The following is a 6,017-nucleotide window of genomic DNA, read 5'->3' on the forward strand; positions in this document are numbered from 1 at the left end:
CTGTTTATACAGCCCAAAACCATGCTTGCCTTTTTTGCCGCAGCATCACACTGCTGGGTCATGTTCAACTTGCGATCCACTACAATTCCAAGGTCCTTCTCACACGCACTACTGCTAAGCCGGGTATTTCCCATCCTGTACCCGTCCATTTTGTTTTTGTGGCCTAAATGCAGAATCCTGCATTTGTCTTTATTGAATGTCATTTTATTAATTTCAGCCCAATTTCCTAGTCTATCCAGGTCCCTTTGGATTTTATTCCTGTCTTCCATTGTGTTAGCTATCCCTCCCAGTTTCGTATCATCCGCAAACTTCATAAGGCTTCCCTCCACCCCATCATCTAAGTCATTGATAAAAATGTTGAAGAGTATCGGCCCCAGGACAGAACCCTGTGGCACTCCACTCGAGACCTCCTTCCAGTCCGAAGCAGAGCCACCGACGACCACTCTTTGAGTACGGTTTTCCAACCAGTTGTGAATCCACCTGACAGTATTTCCAAGTAGTCTGCATTTGACTAGTTTGCTAATCAAAAGGTCGTGGGGGACTTTGTCAAACGCCTTGCTGAAATCTAGATAGATGACATCTACAGCATTTCCACCATCTACTAAGCTAGTGACCCGATCAAAAAAAGAGATGTGATTAGTTTGACAGAAATCAGCCTCTGCCAAAATACCTCCAGTGAAGGGACCAGCTACTAAGACACCCAGATACTTATCGTAGGCTGCCAAGCCAGGCCCCCCATGTCCCATAATTTTGCCTTTGATTTTGTTTGTACTTATATGCAGGACTTTGTGTCCGCGAAATTTCATCTTGTCCATTTGAGCCCAGCATTCAAATGCAGTGTGCCTATTTCTGCAGAGAAAGAGAAAAAAAGAGGGTTATTGTCCTGCTGGTAAACTTCCCTGTGGGAAACAGGATGGTTGGCTTGGTGGATCACTGGTCTGATCCAGCAAGGCCTGCAAAGGAAGTACAGTAGGGCCCCACTCATACGGTGGGTTACGTTCCGGACCCCCGCTGTAAAGCGAAAACCGCTGTAAAGCGGAACCCATTGAATAGAATGGCGTGCAATGCCCAAAAACCACCGTAAAAGCAGAACAAGCGCCGTATGAGTGGGGCTTTATTCTAATTGCATCTAATTGAGACCACTGTATTAGTGAATCGCTGTAAAGCAAATCACTGTAAAGCGGGGCCCTACTGTAGTAATAATTAGGGAGTAAAGCAGGGCCAATCAAGAGCCTGGGCAGCTCCCAGGCCCTGGTGGGAGAGTCTGGGAAGATATTGTCTTGACCAGGGGCTAGAGTCATCTCTGGGCTTTAATAAGGTTGACAGGGCCTTCCTTCTCGTGGCTCCTTCCCTTAATAGACCAGTAAGCAATCTATAAAGCAGGGGTGGGGAACCTCAGGCGCCAGGGCCAAATCTGGCCTTCCCATCATGCCCCTCTCTCAAGGACACACCCCTCACTGGCCCTGCTCCATGCCCTCCTTGAGTGCTTTTGCCTGACTGGAATGTGTTTGCATTCTGTAATAATGTTTCTTATTACTTGATGGAGGATCAGCCTTTGTAGATTTAAAAGCTGCTTTTGACTCTATACCCCGTACCCGCTTATGGACTAAACTTAATAATCTGGGTATTGATAGACGTTTACTTATTTTGATTCAGGGCCTTTATCAAAATACCTCACTTCAAATTAGATGTAGTAATAAGGGCCATCTTTCTAATACTATTCCAACATCGAGAGGGGTCAAACAAGGTTGTGTATTGGCCCCAATGCTTTTTAACTTATACATTAATGATATAGTTTCAAATCTAGCAACTGTCTCTGCTCATCCTCCTATTTTAGCAAAAAAACCAAGAAATATTCTACTGTATGCAGATGATGTGGCATTGCTATCTAGAACACCAACAGATCTAAAGAGATTGCTCCTCAATCTTGCAAAATACTGTTCTTTCTCACAATTAATCATCAGAAAACTAAAATTGTAGCCTTTACTAGCAAGAGAACTAAACATAGATGTCGAATTGATGATCAGTTAATTGAGCAAGTTCAATCCTATAAATATCTTGGCCAAATATTCCAATCTTCCGGAGCGCATCATCTTCATTCTAAAGCGATGATCCTCAACGCCAGACGAACAATGAAAATGCTTCTGACATTCTATTACACCAAAGGTGGGCAATCTTTTTCCCCAGCTCAAAAAATCTTTAACATTAAAATTATTCCCCAATTGACCTATGGAATCCAAGCAAATGTAATTACGAAATTTAATGATTTTGAGGTAGTTCAAAATATATTTCTAAGATCAATTCTGTCCATTCCAAAATGTATACCCAATTGCATCCTTCGCCTTGAGGCAGGGGCCCAAACTATAGAGTCTAGGATCTGACTTCTTAGATTTAATGTATGGTTAAAACTTATTTTTAACCCAGTAGGTTTATCGCCAGATATTCTAATAGATAACTTTCAATCGCCATGGGCGAATTTAATACAAAACAAACTGCTAGAAATAGGATTCTCACTCTATACTATTCAATGTCTGGGTCTAGAAAATGCTTTATTAAAAATACGTCAACACTTAAAGGACATTGATCTTCAGCACCAATTAATGCTTGTTAAAAATCAAAGGTACAATCCTAGAAATGTCATCCCAATGCCATATTTATTGAATTTAACTATCCCAAAATATCGCAAGGCATTCACTTTGATTAGATTAAATGTTCTCCCCTTGGCGGTACTAGAGGGACGATATGCGAAGGTTCCGTATACTGATCGACATTGCCCCTGTGGGGAAGGAGTGGTAGAAAATAATACTCATGTTTTATTTTATTGTTCTCTTTATAAATCTGCTAGACAGAAATTTATATCACCACTTTTATCAAATATAACACACAAACCCTGGATTTCCCCGGAAGATTATCTCTTGGAAGATCGATCGCCACAAATATCACTAGCAATAGCAAAATTCTCGGTAGTGGCTATAGATATAAGGAGTAAGATTCTGAGTAGTGCTTAAATCCATATATGTAACACTCAATAGTTTTAAAGAGTAATATTGTTTTACTCGAGAAATTTTAGACTGTTATATTTTAATTTAATCTTAATACTTTTGTAATGAAATATATGTTTGCATTTTATAACTTTGTGTATTTGTGGCTAATTGGCCGTAATAAATAAATACAATACGATGGAGGATGAAGGGGTGTTTTTGTGAGTGGCTATAGAAACCTCTGACTCTTGCACGTCTGGCATGTGGCCAGCTGTACAAAGGCTGTGCCCATCTTTGCCTCTGGCCCTGCCCACCATTGGTAGGTAGCCCTGAGAAGGTTGCCCATGAGGGAATATAGCCCTAGGGCTGAAAAAGGTTCACCATGCCTCAGACAGAACATAGCCATCATGGCTAGCAACCACCAAGCGCCTTCTCATCCATGAATTTGTCTGGTCTCCTTGTAAAGCCATCCAAGTAGGTGACCATCACAGTCTCCTGTGGGAGCTGATTCCATAGTTTAACCATGTGCCGTCTCACTGCCTTTTGCCTGTCCTTAATCTTCAACTTCATTGGATGGTCCTGGATACTAGTATTATGAGGATGAGATGAGATATTGATGCCCCATTTCGTTACTGATCTGTTGATATTGTTAGGATTGAACTTAAACCCCAGTGCCAGTAAAATCTATAAGTTCACTTGTCTTACCTAAACCAGCTTGAGCATCATGGGAAGTAGAACCAAAGTGGCCTTTATTTGACTTTTGATATAAAATGTCGGTTTATTTCCTGGTGACCTGACCCTTACCTACATTCCAGTGGCTCGAATAATAAAAGCCGGTTTAAGCTGGAAACTTCGCTACTATGCATTTCTGTATCACATCTATGCCTATAACCTTGCTTATTGTTATAAATGTGCCTTGCATAGAAATGTTAAAAGCTATTCCGATGCCCCACAAACCTTGACTTGTAAAACCCTTTGATATGTAAGCAAAGTAATATCATGCCTGTCTCCAGTTTAGGGGGCGCCCGGTTGCAGCTGGGCCTCCCCTCAATAGTTGCCTTTGTCTGCTCCTGCATAATGCTTATCTCAAGGACATGCGAAGTATGCAGACATAGAGTCTGAGAGATAGTCTTAATGTTTCCACTTTTGTCCTTCCTCCTGTACCCCTTCACCTCCTCACATATGCCCCAAAGCTATAACATTTAGCAATTACTTCTTTTGTATTTTATGATGTAAACCCGATATTGTAAACTTCGGGGTGAGCCTATATAAACCTTAAAACACCAATAAACGAGGTTCCCATGCTGGCCTGCTTCGGCTTGTAAGTATTGGGTCCCCTTTGCAAAGGTTTTTGTCTCGTGTTACTTGATCTCTGATAGTGGGTTCATTTCCACTCAACTACGCACTCTTCCCGGGTGTAATAAGCGAGTTGGGGTTGACAGGGTGACTTGCGTGTTGGGTTTGGACCTAACAATATGATTTAAGTATGCTGTCTATAGTTGGACAGTGAAAAAAGTGGATAAGAGAAAAATCAACTCATTTGAAATGTGGTGTTGGAGGAGAGCTTTGTGCATACCATGGACTGCGAAAAAGACAAATAATTGGGTGTTAGAACAAATTAAACCAGAACTATCACTAGAAGCTAAAATGATGAAACTGAGGTTATACTTTGGACACATCATGAGAAGACATGATTCACTAGAAAAGACAATAATGCTGGGAAAAACAGAAGGGAGTAGAACAAGAGGAAGGCCAAGCAAGAGATGGATTGATTCCATAAAGGAAGCCACAGACAAGATCTGAACAGGGTGGTTCATGACAGATGCTACTAAAGGTCGCTGATTCATAGGGTCACCATAAGTCGTAATCGACTTGGAGGCACATAACAACAATGCCATCTATGTTGTAAAAACTTATAGGGGTTCTCTCGGGTAGAGAAAAAAGCCCACCAAGTAGCAGCGAGTTCAAAGCATTTATTCAATAGCTACTGCAGTAGGGCAAAACACATACATTTCACAGCAAAGGGTGAAACATGGGTCGCGCCCCCCCTTTCTGCTTTCCCCTTTTATATGGTTTTCTTTGCAGATCACAAAGGCTTACACAGAGAAAAGACTTATCTTGGCCAGGCAGGAATGTACACTATCAGCAGACATAGTGACATATGCGGGCAGTGGGTATAGCTTTCTAACGCAGGCGTTTGCAAGTTGTCCAGGGGTACGACCTTGATCTACATTTCTGTTTTTACTACAGTCTATAAATAATTCCCTTAATTCAATCAAGTAATTATTTCTCCAAGGGTTCTGTAGTACTCTTTATCTGTGGGGCAGCCTTTGGATTTCTGCTTGTGGTCTATGGACCTGGTAGGTGGATGGCCCTGTCCCATCTCCATAATTTTATTTATTTGTTTATTTATTATTTGATTTATATCCCGCCCTTCCTCCCAGCAGGTTCTGTTCTGGCCAATCCTCATGTGAAGAGCCGATATACACATATTTGAATGGGAGTAAGTCCCATGTAACTCGGTGGCACTTTGAGTCAACATGGATTGGATTGCATCTCCACGTCTGCTTGTATTAAGGAAAAGTCAATGCACTTCATTCTCATTTTTTTAAAAAAATGTATTGATTTGTAAACGCAAGGGGTTTGGGTTGTGCAACAGAACTTCCTGTCCCCCTTCCTCTTCTCTCCCTGAGTGCCCCCTAAATCCCAACCCTCCGGAGCAGATTTGGGGAGGGGGGGGAGAGTTCCATTGGGAAAATAGAAATCTGTGCGCTAACGGAACGAGTGCGTTGGATGCCACCCAAATTCTCCTTATTTTACAGCTTTCAGGGATGATGATTAACAGGCTTTTTACAAAGGCGATTTACAAGCAGTATAAAACATGCAAAAAATGTAAAACACGCTAGTAACAAAGAAGCATTCAAAAGAACAATACTAAATAAAACCAGACCCTCCGAAATTTAATAATAATCCAGATCCTTAAAACGAGCAAGCTGGAAAGAACCCTGCATTCAAAGACTACAAACCCCAGCGGGC

The sequence above is a fragment of the Rhineura floridana genome, chromosome 20, assembly GCF_030035675.1.
Source record: "Rhineura floridana isolate rRhiFlo1 chromosome 20, rRhiFlo1.hap2, whole genome shotgun sequence".
In the NCBI taxonomy this organism is placed as follows: domain Eukaryota; kingdom Metazoa; phylum Chordata; class Lepidosauria; order Squamata; family Rhineuridae; genus Rhineura; species Rhineura floridana.